General features: G+C 45.2%; 1 pseudogene; it reads right to left on the bottom strand.

Moving 5' to 3' along the window:
• Positions 1-18,769: 18,769 nt before the first annotated feature.
• Positions 18,770-18,886, bottom strand: LOC136642322 (5S ribosomal RNA; annotated as a pseudogene).
• Positions 18,887-19,204: the final 318 nt, after the last annotated feature.

Here is a 19,204-nt window from a genome sequence, read left to right as displayed (position 1 = left end):
TATTGCCTTCAAGTGGCTGCAGCTGTGCAGCACACTCTGCTGGATGCCCAGGCCTTACCCTTAAAGGGACCACTGCTGACACCACATCTACCTCCTCACCAGATCTTCCAGGATTCCAATACATATGTCAGTTATGACATCTGCTTATCTTACATGGATACTAAAGAACTCTCCCCACCTTCCAGAGGCACCCTGCTGGAAGGAAAAAAGGACACAGACTCCAGAGGTGGGGAAGAGAAGAAGCCAGAACTGGGGGGGGGGAGCTGGGGGGGAGCCACAGGCCAGCTTCTGTCCTGCCTGCCTGTCCTCCCTCACTCAGGCTGCAACCCTCTCCACACTATCCTGGGAGTAAGCCGCATTGACTACAATCGGACTTCTGAGCAGACAAGTTGGTTGGAGCTCTCAAGTTGCAGTCCTTGTGACTACTTGTGAGTAGACCTGCATAGGAGGGGGCTGAGGCTACAACCCTCCACACCTTCTTGGGAGTAGCCCAGGGACTACATTGGGGCTTGCTCTCGAACAGACCTGCGGGCTCCCACTCACCCATCCTTGCGCTTGGCCTTGAACAGGCTCCAAGGCTGCCATCCCAGGCACCCTTTCCTGGGAATAAGCTTCATCCGCTGTAGTGGGGCTTACTACTGAGTAGACACACAGGATGTCTCCTCAGCTGTGGAGGAAAAGCCTCTCCTTGCACTGAGTGGGGACCTGCTCAGGGAAAGGCGGGCTGCAAGGGCTCGCAATGGCTGAGGAGGAGGGCATCCTGCTGGAGAGTTGGGGAAGGGAAAAACAGGGAGCTTAAGCCTGCAGAGCAGGCAAAATTGAAAAGGGAAACCAATGTGGAGCAGGTGGGGGTGAAGGGAAAGGAGGGCAGTGAGCTTAGGGGGCCAAGGGAAGCAGCCTGCCCTCCCAACACAGGTGCCTCCTGTTAACCCCTTTGCCACTTTCACCAGGAGGAGCCACAGCAGACAGCTGAAACAGCCGCATGCGGCTCTAGAGCCACAGGTTGCCGACTCCTGCACTAGGGGAAAGGAAGGTGCAACACACTTACACCAAATTACCACTGAATATAATGAGACTTATTTCTGAACCAACCCATAGAACTCACAGCGCAATCCTAACTTGCACTGGTACAGGCAGGTCGACGGGCCTGTGCAGTATCCAGTGCAAGTTTTGGGCTGGCTATGGCTCAGTCCAAGGCAAGGGGAAATAATTCCCCTTGCCCCATGTAGCACTGCAGCAGCCCCAATGGCTCTACTCAGATCTGCACCACCTAAAGGTGGGAGCAAACCTGAGCAGCCTGTAGCTGCCCCAGGTTGCTTGGGAACAGGGCAGGGATCCGGCCTAAGTGCCGGATTCTGGCCCTGTATCCCCGCCGCTTGCCCATGGGACTGCCCACCTTCCCCCCACCTTGAAATGCCTCCTCCCTGCCCTCCAAGCCCTGGGCCCACGTCGGTGCAGGGAGGCCAGCGTGCATCCTTGCACCAGCTTTCCAGACTCCCAAGCTGACGAAGTGCAGTGCAGAGCCAGCACAAAGGACTTGCACTGGCCTAAGGGCACTTTAGGATTGTACCATCAGTGGTCGTGTCGAGATAATGCATTTTGGGGTGGAGAAATTGGAGGACAGTGGGAAACGGCATCGATGTTGCACACCCAGGAAGCAGGAAAGGGGTGAGAGAAGCAGGGAGGCATTCTAGGAAAGAAGAATTTTGTGTGGTGGGATGGCAGTGGGGAAAATGCAGTTAAGAGGCAGTTGGAGTGTTGGAAAAGAGCAGTTTAAAGGGCAGCTGGGAAAGGATGGGGGTGAGAGTGGCTCTGAGAAAAAGCTGCTAAGGGAAGGGCCGAGGTGTATGAGAAGCATTCTCTGAAGGCCATCTGGAAAGTCCCACTAAGGAGCAAACCTCCTGTAGAGAATGTTAATTCCTCATTGCTCTAAAGTTTACAGTAATTTTTTTTTTTTTAAGAAATCCCACTGTCAGTGTTGTTTGATGGGGACCAAGCACTAACCTGACAAATCTAGTGTATAGAAGGCCATGGTAACATTACCAGGTTGAAAAAAGGGTGTTCAGGATCCCTTTCACATGACATGGTGGTCTCCCGAGGCCATTTTTTTTCTTTTTGATACCAGCAGGAGATGGGGGAGCAGTTCCCAGAGCCTTCCTCTCAGAAAGAGGCAGGAGATGAGGGGGGCTTCTTGGGCCTTCAGATCAATGAGAAGCAAGAAAATTACTTCAAATCAAGGAAAGTCAGGAGAAGGAGGCCCCTCAATAGGATCCAGTATCAAGGGTAATTCAGAGTCATCACTAGAATAAGAACATTTCTTGGAAGAAGAGGAAGTCTAAAATGAGAAGACTCCTGGAACGGAACCACACTGCAGTTGGAAACAGTGTATTCGCAGCAAACGACACAAAGTTCACTGTTGCAATTGGCTCAGGAATAGTCATTGTACTCACTGAGATTGGACCAAACATAATCTCCAGCCTCTTCTGGGTTCCAGTGTAAAGAGCAAGTAGAACTTGACCGAAAGTCTGACTCCATTTTTTAAGCTGCATCTATGTTAGGGAGAAAAGAACTGCTAAGAATGAGGTGGTAGGAAATCATCTTGGCTTGTGAAAACAGAAAGCTCTTTACTCTTATAAGTGTTTCTTCTGGCCAAGGGAATGCTGGAGGAGTAACAGTGAAGCTAGGTGCCAAGGACATTGTATACATCAGAAATTTACTGCCGCGCTGAAGGTACCACTTAGCGAGCAAGAGAACTGACTTGTAATGACCCTGGCATTGCATCATCCTGTCAGGAGATGTAGGCCTGTCTCTTGATTGGGTGACCATTGCTCTAAGTGCATAAAGAGGGACCTGGGAGGAACGGCTTTAATCGGCATTTTTGGAAAACTTAGAGAGCATCTTTACGTTGTTGTTCCATCCGGTTCCAGCATGAACATGAAGTTTCACCACACTTGGGAAGACAGGTGAAACATAAGAGCCTCTGGTCCTCCGGAGATTTGTTGGAGCCCACACTGGCCCAATGCAACTGCTCTCAGCGTGAGGGCAACTGTTTGGCCTCTTGAGTGAGCTGTGGGATGAGGGCTTCCTCCACTGCTTGTTGTTTCATGTCTGTGATGCAGTAGCGGCAGCAAAGAAAAGGCCAGCCTTGCTTTGTGCAAGGCCTTTTATAGGCCTTGAGCTATTGCAAGACCTTCATTCATTCATACAAGTTCATCTTTAATATATTCATTTATGTAAATTTATTCAAATTTGAAATGTAAATTAATTCGGCCCCCAACACAGTGTCAGAGAGATGATGTGGCCCTCCTGCCAAAAACTTTGGACACCCCTGAACTAAAAGAACATGTCATTTGCTAACTGTGCCACAGTTGCGCATTGGAAAACTTCTACCTCAGCCCAGGCAGTAAGGACCCTGGATATATTATAGGGCGTAGCCTAACCTGTGGCATGTTGTTTCAGTTTCCCCCCACTTTTAGTGGTTTCTGACACTCATTGTCATGAATCCAATTCAGGGCTCAATGAAACCAGCTTATCTAAATATATCTCTTTCACAGTGTAAAATTTCATGTAAAATGTTAGCAGAAATTTTTATGCCCCCAGCATGAATCCTCTGGCAATGCATTAAGAAACCAATATTTTATTGTTAGACCTTTGTCTCACCCTTGCTAAAGTATCCATCTCAGAAGGGGGCGGGGTGAGAGCAGAGAACTACTTACTATACATGGTCGTGCCTCAGGTCATAAAACCCAGACACAGAAGGTGAAAGGTGCTCTTTTCTTCATCTTTTTCCTTGACAGTGGTTCTCTGTGTTTGGTCCCAACAACCAGAAAAAGCGAACCTGTAAAAGACGATCACATTAGTTACTGTAAGGATCGTAGGCTTATGCTGGAGAGGGCAGTGTCCACTTCGTTCTTTGTTAAGAAGGGAAATGGACAAAGAAGGGTGTGTGTCTAAAACAGGAGTGTCAAACATAAGGCTCAGGGGCCCGGATGCGGCCCGCAGAAGCTTTTTATCTGGCCCTCAGGCTCTTAGCTGCTGAGCAGTGCTGAGGTGTTGCTAAGGGCAGCCCACATGAAAATTGGGCCCTCCCATAGCTTGAAATATGATCAAGATTTGTTTATTTTCTCTTCTGTCATTTGCAGCTAATGAGTTCCTAAGTGAGAAAAAGTGCTTATTTTTGGTTATGACCTGTTTAATGACATCACTTCCAGCCCTCAGCAGGCACCATGAATGCTGTTCGGCCGATGGTATGAAACAAGTTTGACACCCCTGGTCTAAAAAGTTCTATGCACTTGTTTACTGATTATATAAATAGTGCCTTCCAATTGTTCACCTGTCTCTCCTCATTGAATTAGTACAGGGATTTTGCCTCCACACATCCCACAAAATTTTAGGAACAATGGTGCATACAAAATAAAACACATCAGAAAGCAATAATTACAGCACATCACAAAAAAATTACTATAAACTTTAGAACAGTGGAGTAAGTATTAACATACTCTCTACTGGAGAACATAAGAAAAACCCAGCTGGATCAGGCCAAAAGCCCATCTAGTCCAGCCTTCCCTGCCTCACCATCCAGAGGGCCAACCATTTCTCTGGCAGGTTTCCTGCTTCTAACATATTCCATCGGCTATCATATTCCATCATGCATCCACTCCCAGGTCCCACTCTGTCACTAACTTGTTGTTCTCTAACCTCCCCATCCTCATCCCAATCCTGAACTGGATGCCCCTCAGCTCCTATCAGCTTTCCCCCAGGGGTCAATTTAAAAGCTGCTCTCCACCTTTTTAACATTGTGCATCAGCAATTCACTTCCACTTTGGTTAAAGTGAAGCCTGTCCCTCTTGTACAGGCCCGGCTTCTCCCAAAACATCCCAGTGCCTAACCTAAACCCCTCCTCCAGACACCACTGTCTCATCCACGCATTCTGCCTGTCCAGCTGCCCTGCATGTGGAACAGGTAGCACTTCCAAGAACACTGCCTTTGGGGTTCTGGCTTTGAGCTTCTTACCTAGCAGCCTAAATTTGGTCTCCAGGACCTCTTGGCTACAATTCTCCACACTGTTGGTGCCGACATGCACAACGGTTACCTCCTTCCCAGCACTCTCTATCAGCCTATCTAGATGGGACATGATGTCTGCAACCTTCGCTCCAGGCAGGCAGATCACCATGCGATCCTCATGTCCGTCACAGACCCCGCTCTCTATATTCCTGACAAGTGAACCACCCACTATAAGAAGCCCCTCCCCCACAGGGGAGTATCTTTAGTATGACTGGATACAGGCCCAACCACTGAAGAAGGGGTCGCCCCTAGTGGATCGGTTCCCTCCTCAACAGAATGATGTCCTCCAGCCCTGAGACTTCCTACCCAGTCAGTTAGGGAGCAACCCAGCAGAAGGTGGGATAACACCTGCACATCCCTGGAAGTCTCACCATGGTCCCTCTCTGCCTACATCTCCAGGTTGGCAACCAAAGTTTCAACAGAGCAGATCCATTCCCTGAGTCCCTGGGGATCCTTACACCAAGGACACATCCATGACTTATGCCCCAGAGGTATATAGTCATTCATGTAACACTCACTGCTACTGGAGAGCCCCCACCCTGCTGCTGGCTGTCTGAGTGCATAGTTTTGTGTTTTTGTTTAGGGATTTAAGAAAGGTTACACTGGTTTACTGCCCCTCTTCTCAAGGGACAAGAAGGACAGCGTTTGGCATCCTAGCTTCCCTGTCCTGTTGCTAAACTTGCACAGATGCTTAACTTACTCTGACTTACCTTGCCATTTTCTTCCAGATCCAAGGAGGTCACAAACCTCTTCATGCAGAAGCACACTCCAGCTTTATACTGTTAGCTAGTCCCTTGCACCACCCTTTGGCTGATTGAAAAGGGGCTGGTTTTCACAGGTGGGATCTGCAAAGATCAGGAGAGAATAGGCAGCTAACAGTAAAAGGTGATTACAACAAAGATCACAGAAGGTGATTACAGCCCTGGGGACAGCAGAAACCTGCTAATGGGCTTACCCAATATGCCAGCTCCTCACCTGAGTTTTTAAACTCCTAAAAGGTTAGTTGACTATGGACCAAATCCTAACCAACTTTCCAACACTGGCATAGTGGTGCCAATGGGATGTGTGCTGCATCCTACAGTTGGGTGGCACTCATGGAAACCTCCTCAAAGTAAGGGGAGCAGCATTGCCCTTATGTCGGTGCTGGAAAGTGGGTTGGGATTGTGCCCTATGCTAAACTTACTGACTGGAAAAATACCCTTCCTAGATTATTGTCCTCTTAATTCAGACCTCCTTGGCAGGACTATATTTAACCCCAAGCTGATCTTAACTTTGAATTTAAACTGCACTGGCTTTAGTGTTTTTGGACTTGGCAGAACTTAGGCTTGGATCCTGTTTAAGTTAAAACACTAAACAGTACTTTCCCCCTTCTTTTATCCTCTTCCTCTGTTTAGTTTGGGCTCCTACTTTCCAGTAGATTCTGGTCAAACTCAGAGGGGTCTGTTTAGATTTGAGCTGTAACTCCCTTCAGAATTCATCTTCTTGTCCAAATTCTGCCCTGCTGCTTTAATTAAGTGTATGTGCTGATTGATTGATTGCCCTCACCTAACTCCTGTGCCATGTCCCAAATTACTAGATCTTCAAATTATGATCTAACCTGAGATAAGTTCTAACTTGGGTTAAGTATAAGGTCAATTTAAATAAAGTAGAAAAGTAAAAAGCTTGCTTTCCTTTCTCGGTTTTGTTTGTATTACAAGTGCCTCTGCCTTGGGCTCTTACTCCCTCTAAAACAGGGGTGCTCAAACTTTCAACTTTAGGGATCCTGGACCTTTAAAATTGTGTAGGAGAGATAATTTCAGCAGGTGCAGCTTGTCATCTGTGGGATGACAAGTTGCACCTGCTGAAATTCTCTCTTCTATACACTTGTTAAAGGTCCATCATCCCTAAAATTGAAAGTTTGAACACCCCTGCTCTAAAAGACTTGGCTCCAACTCAGAGTAGATCTGTGTAGACCTCAGCAGTAACTCCCTTCAGAATCAGCTCCCTGTCCAAATTCTGTCTTGCTGCCTTTATTAAATACTTACGTATCCTTTATTTATTTGTATTGCCCTCACCTAGCTCCTGTTAGACAAATGAGAGAGTGGCTTACTTTCTCTTCATCTCTTATCTCCTCGCACAGATGCTTAACTCCTTCTGTCTTACTTTGGTACTTTGCCCCAGGAGGCAATGCACCACTTCATGCAGAAGCTCACATAGTAGGAGAATTGCTCCTCAGTGGGACTTTCTAGATGGTCTTCAGAGATGCTTCTCATATGCTTTAACCCTTCCCAACCATCTGCTTAGCAGCTTTCCTCAGAGCCTCTCTCTCTCTCAGCCACATTCTTTTCCCACTGCTCTTTCCCAACACTCCAACTGCCCCTCCTGCTTTTTCCTGCTTCCTGGATGCAAAACACTGATGCTGTTTTCTACTGTCCTGTGGTGCCATAGTGGACAATGCGGAATGAACCCAATTTCTCCACCCCAAAATGCATTCTCTTGACAGCCACTTAGAATTTATCTGCATAGGTCTGACTTATAGCCCTTTCCCCTGAGGGCTGGGGATAAGAATAGGCCCTCAGTTTGGCTGTACTTGTCGTAAGAGGTGACTGAACAGCCACCGGGGTAGATGGGACTCGTTAGCCTGGAAAGGCAGCTCATCTGAGAGAAGGAAAACTCTGATCCCAAACCTCCACTGCCTTGCGGCTACATCCAGTTATGGAAAAGGCTTCAGGAGTCAACCTTGAGGCAAAATCCGGAGCCGGAGTCCCTGAGGCAGTTCATGGCTGAACACAGTCACGTTCTGGCAACTCCTGCGACGCCGCTGGAACCAACCGTATTGGCTTCTGCCTTTCCATTGGACCATTTCAGTGACGTGGAGAGGGGGGATTTGCTGCATAGGTAACAGTCTATCCTCCATATCTACTTTACCCAGGCTTCATGCACTGGAGAGGTCACTCTGTTCCAGAACACTTTTCAGAGTGTGATACCATAGTCTTCCGAGACTGAAGGATGCCAACAAGGTCTGACTCTTAAATGCTTTACCTCAACCTGCACTGAATTTCTTGGTCATACTAGTGACTGCCATTTCCACAGTGAAAAGTTCTAGGCACCATCTATGCTGTTCAGCTCTCGGAACAACTAATGATATTTTTGAGCCACAGTATTTTTTGCCATATGTCTCCTTTCCACTGGGAGAAGTGTTGCATAACTGGGAAGTACTTAACTGGGAAGGTGTTGTTGCACCACAAATCTCAATGTACCTACAATGAAACAAAAGGGCTAGCAGATGGTGGCCCAAAGCAAGAGAAACTGAGGACAGGGAAGAAGAGCTGACAACATGACAGTTTTCACAGGCAGTGAGTACCTGACTGATTTGGACTGGGAACATTTCATGCCATTCCAGTGCAGCAGATTTATAACCAATCTACAGATATACCCTTTTGAGTGCCTCAGCTGAAAGCTAAAACAGCAGTGAGCTCAGCTTCAAGCAAGAGAGTAGTTTTTTTTTTATTTCTGAAATGCATAGCTATGAAGATTATAGAGGAAGGTCACATTTTCTAGAGCGCACGCATGCCCACACACTCTTTTCAGGTTCTCACAAACCCTTCTCCTCCCAAGCATATGGGGGATTCAAAGATGAAATACAGAGAGTTTTTTCTCTCATGTATTTGTTTGATTGAAATCTGAATATTTACCTAGGAAGAGCTTTGGCTTTGTAAATGTAAAGAGGATACAGTGCCAGGTGCAACTGAAAAGATAAGGGAGTTCAGAGTATATTGCCCTGTTAAAATATAGTCAAATTACTCTGAAGCTGTTCCTTAACAGCTCAATACATATATAATCAAATTATGGCTATTATTACAATCCGTATCCATCTCGATCTTCAAAAATGCAACACCATTTCATTTAAAACAAAGAGGAGCAGCATTTCTCTCTTTCCATTTCCTGGTGCTCCCTGCTGTGCTATCATAAGAAAGGTAGGAATTTCATAACCTTGTAGGCTGAAGGTCAGGTTTAATGAATACTGCATTAAAAGAAGGCAGAGGAAAATGTTGAAGGGAAGCTCAGATGCAAGAAGCTTAGTGAAAAGCGTAAGTGTAATATATCATATGAAACTTTCCCTCTTTAGAAGGCACATGAGGGAGGAGTGAAGAGCTGAACAATAATAATAATAGATATGCAGAATATTTGTTTCTGAGGTGAGGATGAAAGTCAAGAAACACAGGAATTGTTCACAGTTTTTGCCTGAAGTTTTAAGAAATGGATATGCAGCTGGTCTGCCCAGCCCACATTTGATCCCTGTTGCATATATGCAAGGTTGGGCAGAAATGGTTTAAATGTGACTGTCTGTTGTGCTGCTCGGGCATAAGAGGAGTCTTGCAGGATCAGGCCAAAGGCCCAACTAATTCAGCGTTCTGCACAAACCGCAGGAGAGCACTGTTGTCTCCAGGCCCCCTGAAAGCATCTGGCTTCCTGTAGCTGAAAACAGGATACTGGATTAGGTGGGCTTTAGTCTTGATCCTACAGGCTCACCCAGTCAGCATTATGACTGAAGAGAGATTTCAATCCAGGCATTTTCAACACAACACCACATTAAATACATTTCTGGTCACAACTGAGCTCTTAAAAGGAACAAGAACTAAGGAGGAAAGGAAGGAAGGAAGAAAGAAACCCTATTGCCTTGAGGTTTTCATTTCTGGTTTTCTTTAAAGCAGGAACAGTGGAAAAGCAGGAAAAACCCCTCCCCCATAAGCTGCTCCAGTTGTATTAAACTGCAAAATCTCATATAGCAGGAGTTCTCAAACTGGTGGGTTGCAGCGACCCACCAGCCTGAGAAGCCCTGCCTCTGGTCGCTTAAGGAGCAGGGAAGGGGAGAAGGCAGCAATGCAATCCCCAAGATTGCACAGGATCAAGGGGTTTTTTTTCCACTTACCTACAGCCAGCAGCAGCCTCCCCTCTGCAGGGCTCCCCAAGCCTCCAAACGTCTTGAAAAGGGTAAAAAAAAAAAAACCCCATCCACTTCTGGTTCCATGATGAAAACAGGAAGTGGGTTTTTTTTTTAACTTGAAAAAGTTTTTTTTAACTTAAGTTGAAAAAGTTATACTTGGATGCTTGGAAAGCCCTGCAGAGGGGTCCGCTGCTCCCTGGATCCCCCCCCCCCGGAGGCTGCTGTTGACTGTAGGTGTGTGGGGAAAAAACCCTTGTCCCTGGCAGCAGTGCAATCCTGGGGATTGCATTGCTGCCTTCCCTTTCCTCCACAACAACTCACCTTAGTTCTCAAACTCCCTGAGAGTTTTGAGAACCGCTGACATACAGTACAACACAGCTCACTAGCTCCATCCTTCTAGACCAGCCATTAAAATTATTCCATTTGTATTTGCCAACCTGGGTGCTATCACTGCCAACAGGGTTCCATCACAGAATTCAGTGGGCAAACATTTCTTTATCTGCATCTTTTCCCTTGTTGGAGAAAACGTCATCTACTGAATTTCTACCTGCCATGAAGCTGTTGAAAAGCACTGGAGCCCTGTCAGAGAAAGGCAGAGATCCTTTTGCTATCTCTCTTTCTAGAAAGGATCTTGTTTCTTGAAAATATGTAAGATGCGCAGTCCAATCATACCCCCTAGGTATGTGCTGTTGACTGACACGAGGTGGGGAAGGTGACCAGACAGCCTGGGAATGGTATGTAAAAATAGTTTTTAACTTACCTCCCCCTAGGCTGCCTGACCACCCATCAGTCTCCACAGACATACAGCAGCTATTTAGCCGGCACATGCCTGAGGAGCCTCAGGGGGTGCGTTGAGTTGGGAAAGGGGAGGGTGACAGAATCTTGAAATGTGCTGCTAAGATCCACTCCGTGCCTTCAAACTATGAGTAGCCTGCTCCCCACCCTTTTCTGCCCACAATCCCCCCAAACTTCCCCCGTTGTCACTTGTTCTGGCAGAGTGTCTAGGAACCACAATCTTGAATGTGGGGCCTCCAGCCATTTGCACCAGCAACCTTGAAGTGCACAACTACAGTGGCCCAAACAGAACTGAGGCATAAATCAAATTACAATAAGGCTCACCTCTAGGATTTTGACACATTGTACAAAACTGTAATAATTTAATCTGTGTACATTTAAATCAATATTAAATGCATATGAGTAGTAGATTCTCTATCAGAGGAGAGATGGCACTCATGGCTTGCCTAGCACTGGTGTTAAGCTGAGTATGTGTAGTTGAAATAAAAGGGAAATAATATTCCCCTCTTGACCCTTGCTCCATTTCCTACTCCTTCCTCTGTTGTCTCTCTTAAGTTAAATTTAAGACTGTAACTTCCTTTGGGCAGGGATCTGTCGACATATACTTTATAATAGGGTGCCCAAACCCTGGCCCGGGGGCCACTTGCAGCCCTCGGGGACTCTCAATCAGGCCCTCAGGGAGCCCCCAGTCTCCAATGAGCCTCTGGCCCTCCAGAGACTTGTTGGAGCCCGTGCTGGCCTGACGCAACTGCTGTCAGCAAGAGGACGACTGTTCGACTTCTCACCTGAGCTGTAGTACAAGGGCTCCCTCCACTACTTGCTGTTTCACGTCTGTGATGCAGCAGTGGCAGTGAAGGAAAGGCTGGCCTTGCTTTGTGCAAAGCCTTGAACTACTGCAAGACCTTCATTCATTCATATAAGTTCCATTTCTAATATATTCATTTATGTAAATTTATTCAAATTTTCAATGGTAAATTAATTCTTTTTTTCCTGGTCCCTGACACAGTGTCAAAGAGATGATGTGGCCCTCCTGCCAAAATGTTTGGACACCCCTGCTTTATAATATCATGCTGATGGTGTACTGATGGTGTACCTTGACAATTTTAGTAACTTGTCAGTGTGCTGTGAGGCATAAAAGATTGAAAACCACTGCTTTAAGCATTAGAAAATAGCCTCTGCCTGGCCCCTGGAGGGTGGACCAGTGATTTTCAGTCTTTTTTGTCTCATGGCACACTGACAAGGTACTGAAATTGTCAAGGCACACCATCAGCCTTTTGACAATTGACAAGGCACACCATGCTGTTGATGGAGCTCACATCGCCCTACTAATAAATGACCCTCCCTCAAACTCCCACAGCACACCTGCAGACCATTCACAGCACACCAATATGCTGTGAAAATGCATATTTTCACAATTGAAAATGCATATTTTCACCAATTGAAAATGGCTGGGTTAGACCAAAGGGGAAGGTTTTGCTAGAGAAAGTGTCTTTACCTACCTGCTATCTTGCTTGTTGATCTGTATTGTTTATGATCTGCTTTACAATTTAAGTAAAACTGTTTGCAACTTGCCTGGTATCTGTGTACTGGTTGACTCTCTTGGGTACTGCCAAGGGGTCAAAATTGCTGCTGGGACTGGCAAATTTTGACATCAGCTTGGAGGGAAGGGCTTCTTTCTTGAGTGTTTTTGGGGCCTGTGTTCATTGGATCAGGATAGTTCTGGTGATGTTGCATTCCTCTTGGCCTGCCCTTTCCAACAGACCAAGGCACAGTCACCTACTCACAAGTAAATGCACACTGTGGCTCAATTTCACTTTCCATAGGGCTCCATGTATTTTCCTTGGCAGCTTCTGAGCATGCCCAGAAGACTCTACAACCAGTTAAAGCAACAGAGCTCCAAGGGAGTCAGGGGCTTAACACAGTCAGAAGCACTTGGGATGATCCACAGACACTCCACAGCCACTTTGATAGGTACATGTCTACGTTATTTCGTTAACTGAGCAGGTTATTGCTTTTGTTGCTTTATAAGCCCAATTTCACATTAGAACTGTTATTCTGAAGTTACCATTTTAGACTGCCCCTACCTATTATTTGTCCCTGAGACCAGCAATAGGTAAATCCACACAAATCTGACAGACTATGGTAAAATCCTCCCAGTGGCATCGCTAGGGGTGTGTGGGCCGCACCGGGTGACGCGCAAGAGGGGGGTGATGCGCACTGGGAGGGTGACGCGCTAAAATCGTGGTGGTTAGGAGTAATACCGTTATCATGTTATATACCGTTGGATGTGGAATTTCGAGCAGAATGCAATGCAAAAAAACAGGAGTGAAATATCTCCTTTCTATCAAAAGTTATTGGCAAAAAACCGGAAAATAAAAAATGTATGGAGCCCAACGGAAAGGTGGGTCCTGATAGTGATATGCTTGAAATATAAGAACTTAAATTGATCTGGGTACTGCGTAGGGGTGAAAATCTTACTGATTCTTTGGGGGGGGATGTTATTGCAGGCAGGCTACAGATAAAAATTTACTTGCTGGAACAGGGCTGGCTTTCCCTTATTTATTGATTTTACTTTAATTTATTTATAATTATTTATTTTAATTTGCTTTATGATGTGTCCTGGACAGATTGTTATTCTAAGAAGTGGGTCCCAGTGCTAAAAGTCTGAGAACTGCTCCAATAAGGTGTTAGTAAGTTGACACCCTGGGGGGAGGTGACACCGCTAGTGACCAAAATCACTAAAATCAGAGTTTGGAGGAATAATACCATCATGTTATATATCAATCAATGTGTAATTTCATGCAGAATGCGATGAAACAAACTACATTGAAATATCTTTACTCCACCAAAAGGTACAGCCAAAAAACCAGTGGGGGCGGGGCGATGGTAGATCACCATGCCCACCACCTAAAGCGTTGCCCCGCCCACTGCAGGGGGGTGATGCACTGGCCTCCTACACCGGGTGATGCAAACCCTAGTGACGCCACTGAATCCTCCAAAAGCAAGCTTCAAGGTACGTAAGAGATGGCTGTCTTGCTCCCTGGATGGGGAAAAACACAGTGTGTGTGTATTGTCTTTCCACCAGAAAATAAGCCAAGAAGTAGGAAATGAGAAGACGATCCCCCACCCCTTTCCATCCATCTGCTCTTGACATGGTTGTTGGCTAGTGTGGCTGACAGAATGAAGACAGTTGCTTGTCATGTCGAAGGCATAATCAACAGGAACATAACAGGGATCGCAGTGTGTCACAGAGCACGGGAAATCAAGCTGCTAAGCACAGGACAGGACGGCAAATGGAAGAGGTGACAGTTTGGAAATTAAAGAATTGGCTGTGTAGCCTCTCAGTTTGTAATTTGTTTGCTATTTAAAGGCTCGTATTCCTGCTAGAGAGAGAGAGAGAGAGAGAGAGAGAGAGAGAGAGAAAGGGAGGAATCAATGACTTTTCCTATGGAGGTAAAAAAATCTTACCTATCAAACTATTAGAAGTGCTGATAAACAGTTTTCCCATTATTCCCTTTATGAAACTTTCAAATCAGACCTCCAAATTGCTGCTTTGGGGACAGCTACGGAACGGAATTTGTCAGAGACCATTCAACTGCATGTGTAGAGGTGGATGCAGACAAGGGCCGTTGCTTAGCTTTGCAGGAAGAGGGATGCAGATTAAATTCAGCTGGGAAACAGAAAGCAACATGCTGTGTGTGTGTGTGTGGAAGGGAGAGAGTGCATAGATGCTGAGAGGAGAGAAAACACTCCACGCTCCACCATTTGCAAAACAAAATCTGCCAAGCCAGTGATGATTAGAACCTACGAGCCTCTACTAACTTGCTGGTTTGCTCAGATCCCTTGAAGTTTCAAAATGCAAGGAAAGGAGCTTCCTATGGAAGCTAGGAGGTGTTATGCTGCTCTGAAGACAAATTCATTAATTTCTGTGAGATCCCTTCAGGGAAGGGGCTGGACTAGTGTCATGGATATGTACAGTTCAGGCCTAGTAGCACTGCAAGGCCTGAACCAAGCTAAAACAGTAACACAGAAGTGGCTTGCATTTCCTGGCTGCTAGGATTTACATCTCAATGGATGGTGATTATGTTGCACCTAGGAGCCAGAAAGACGCCCATCAAGGTTGGAATGCAGCTGTAGATCTCCAAGGGGGAGGGAAGAGCTGAGAGGGTGAGCTTCCAGCCCCACTTCCGGAGGAAAGGGTCTTTGTTCCTGGTCTCTGGGTGAGAGAGGTGGTGGGTGCACATCCTGCCCCACCAGGACCATGTGGCCATAGGTAACTGGCCTGAGGATCTACAAAAGAAGCTGACCCAGGTGAGGGTTAGAGAATAATAGAGTTAGCAAGTTAGCTTTGTTGTTTTATGCTGATATTTCCTAGAAGTTTTTATGCCTCTAGCATTTGCTGCCTTTTGTAACCTTTTTGTAACCTTATGTATTTAATAAAGTAGAAAATCTTTTTACCATGTTGGTTCATTGTCTGTTGGGGACAAAGGTTCAGAATCCTGCCTAGCCGTTCAGCAAGCTACCAAAAATCCTCGTTGTGGACTAGAAACTTGAGGACTGAGACTTTAAGTAAAGAAAGTGCTCAGTGCCTACAAGGGATATAGTTAAGCCTAAAGGGTCTTGGTTTCCCTGGACTGAGGCACTGGCTCTTACAGGGTGGTGGCAGTACTACCGACCAGGGATCTTTGAGAGCTCTAGGGTTCAGAACCAACAACTCTGAGCACCCAAAACCCTGGGAGTGAGACCCAAGTTTACGACAACTAGGCAGTCTCTGGCAACTTGAACAGCAACACAGAAGATATTTGTTTGGTGGTGATGCCATCCTCTTCCAATATGTGGTGATGCCATCTTCTCCCCCCCCCCCACAAGATTATTGTTGAAACTTTAAACTTGTTCTGTTCTGTAGTCTAGTATACCAATATAGAATTAGAGACATCTCCAGAAAAAAGTGCTAGCAGTAGATAGGGATTATGGATTTGGTTATGGTCATAATTCAAATATCTGTGCAACTAAACTAAGTGGTTTTTTTTCACTTGTTTCAGGGTTCAGTTCTGTCATCCAGAATAGGTTCTGGAGCCAAACCCAATCTGTAAAACTGAATTAGCATTTTGGTTACAGTATTTCAATGGATCAATGGATGGGTTTGTGGACAAGAGGTTTGAAGTTTACTTTAAATCTTAAAGAAAATTTCTATAAGATGATGTACCGTTGGTATTTGTCTCCCATGAAGTTGGCTAAATTTTATAACACAATGGGACGTTGTTGGAAATGTGAACACCAGGAGGGATCATTTTTTCATATGTGGTGGTCCTGCAAATTTGCAAAACATATTGGACACCAATTCATGTGCAGATTCAGAAAATTTTAAAGAATATACAGCGAAAGCTGGAGTTTTTCATGTTGGGTTTGATGGACAAACAATTGGAAAGAGAACATGGTGTATTATTGCTGTACATGATAATGGCAGCAAGGATACTCTATGCACAGAAATGGAAGTGCTCCAGCATACCAACAGTAGAAGATTGGCTGGCAATGATGCTGGAGCTGGCGGAGATGGCAAAGTTGACAGCTTTAATTAGAGAAAAGAAAATAGACTCATTTTTGACTGAGTGGAAGCCATTTGTGATTTTCCTGAAGAGCTTAGATGGTAATGAATTATATACCTGTGGGTTTGGAGACTGAATAGAAGAGATAGATGTAAAAGAGATCTAATATTAAGTTTAATCTTTATTGTGTCAAATATTATGAAGATAGATATTATTATTATTTATGTTTGTAAGCCTGTAGTAGAGATGTGGAAGTCTTTTAAAATTTTGTGTTAGTTCAACAATGTAATGAAAATAATAAATAAGTTCTTAACAAAAAAATAAATAAAACTGAATTAGCAAAATAGGGGCTTAAAATAGTGTTTTGAGGGGACAAAGCTCAGCAGTTCATATATCCTTAGAGAATCTGTTTCTCCTAATCAGGGAAATCATCAATTCAGACTGGGGCTCACATGGCTGAATGCTCTTCAGCAAAAACATTCCCTGCATAGAAAACTAGATGTCAAGGAGAAGGATCCTTGCCTAACCATCTCCCTAACATATAAGTGTTCTGCATAAAAGGACGTTTTGCCTGCATGGAAGAGCGTTCTGTCACTGCCTCCCACCTGCAATCTGACGTGGTGCAGTCAGTATAGTTCTACCACCTCCTGTCTGTAAGACCAAGACAGAATGGAATCTTCAGGACTGAGTGTGCCAAATATTACTATGATCCATACTATTCCAGGCTCTGCCGTACCTATCTTCCTGGTAAGAGTCTTCTGCCACATGAAGCTGCCTGTACACCACAGTCATCCTTAGTGGCTCTCCTCTAGGTACCCATGCCACGTGAGGTGAGGCAGGGAATGACTGAGTAAGGAGAGTATGTATGTATGTATGTATGTATGTATGTATTTATTTATTTATTTATTTATTTATTTATTTTCGCACAGGTAGGTGTTATTGATTGGTTTGTTTTGTCCAGATATTGTGTCCTTCCCAAGGACCTGCGATGGATCGATCCTGTTATTATCCAATTTTTGCACAGTCATGAAGTTTTTGACTGGATTTTGTATATATTCACCTGTCGAGTCCTTCCCAAGGACCTAGGATAGGCAGCTATTTTTTGTTTTTATGTTGCTGCATTACAGATATTGCCATAGTATATGTGCTGTTCCTATGATGATGATTATGATGATAGACTACTACTATTGCTACTACTACTATTTATATGCACCTTATCTTTGAAACATTCTCTCAAGGAGGCTTGCCTGGCACCCGCTCTGATGCTTTTTCAGTGCCAGGGGAAGATCTTTTTTTATGATCTTCCAGGCCTTTTAATCTTCAGAATTGAACTTATGCTGCTCTGTGTGCTGTTCCTCTTGTTCCTTTCATATTGTGAATTGCCTGGGGGACACTTGTTTAAAGGTGGGGTATACATTTATAACAAGTACTGTACATATATTGCTCCTTCAAGTCATAATATTTCTCATCCAATATCAATACGCTACATATATTGGGAAACCTAGACTGTTGAGGGACTCTCAGAGTGCCCTGTATCCTTTTAAGAGGTGGAAGAGGGGTATTAATCTTTGGGACTGGTAAGTTCCTTAATTTCCAACCAAGTAAATGGTGGTTGAGATTTGCTTTCACATCCTGTGCCGCCATTTCCATTTCTGTGTCAGTCTTACAATTTTTGTTATATGTTGGCTAGCCAGACATGCAGAGATAAACAACGCTGAAATTACAGTGACAGAGTGTAGCTTGCTCATTAGCTTTAGGACTGTGTACATGTATTTGCAGCCTTTGATGAGTAAATCCAAGTGGCAGTTTTATGGAAAAACTATACGTCCGTTGGTCTGTTAGACTGGGACAATAAATTATGGAGGCTTAAAAGGCAATCTGCCTCTGTTAGAAATCTGGTTCACTTAGATTTCTGAGTCTTAGAACCCAATCCTGAGGTCTGCGGCATGGCTCCACGCTGTGGACCTCAGTTGCAAACATGCCATAAGGCACATTTGTGGGGCTCACTGCCGGGCTCCCGCCAGAGCGGTAGCGCGGGAGGCACAGGATCTGGCGGGAGCCCTCCGTGGAGCCGCCGGGTCCAGGAGCTCCAGGCAGCTCAGGATTGGGCTGCCCATTGATAATTGCTTGGTGTTTCTTCTCCTGTTTGGTTTAAGCCACTTCTTAATTATTTATTTATTTTTCCACACTTTTATACTGCCCTTCCTCCATAGAGCTCAGGGTGGTGTACATAGTTCCTTCTCTCCTTCTGTCCCCACATTAACCCTGTGAGGTGGTAGGTGAGACTGAGAGATAGTGACTGGCCCAGGGTCACCCAGGAAGTTTCACGGCTGAGCAGGGACTTTCCAGGTGTAAGCCCGGCTTCCAAACTACCACACCCTCCTGGCTCTCAAGATTGACTGGTTGGCAACCTTCAGTCTCGAAAGACTATGGTATAAGCCAACAGCACCCGGTATTCCCAGGCGGTCTCCCATCCAAGTACTAACCAGGCCTGACCCTGCTTAGCTTCTGAGATCAGATTAGATCGGGCATGTGCAAGGTAGCAGTTGCTAGTGCGTTCCTAAAGAGCAGAAGCTTTGATAAGAAATGGCACTACAAAGAAATGACATGAAATAGTCTCAAAGTAGTGTAGGAAATAATTTCATAACTAAGCACATATGGTTCTATAGCCCTCTGTTGCCCATAAATGCTCAGTTTCATGTGAACAATTAAAGCAACTCAAACGTAAGACATTTGGTGATGTTAAAGTTTAAATCAGCAAAACAAAGACTCATTTCTATATTGTTCTGAATGAAAATGTTGTTAACACCAACAATATTAATAGCACACTCTTACAGCACAACTCTATGCAGGATTACTCAGAAGTAAGTCC

This window comes from Tiliqua scincoides, chromosome 2, assembly GCF_035046505.1.
Source record: "Tiliqua scincoides isolate rTilSci1 chromosome 2, rTilSci1.hap2, whole genome shotgun sequence".
In the NCBI taxonomy this organism is placed as follows: domain Eukaryota; kingdom Metazoa; phylum Chordata; class Lepidosauria; order Squamata; family Scincidae; genus Tiliqua; species Tiliqua scincoides.
The sequence above is the reverse complement of the archived record's forward strand: the minus strand, read 5'-3'. Positions and strand labels throughout refer to the sequence as shown.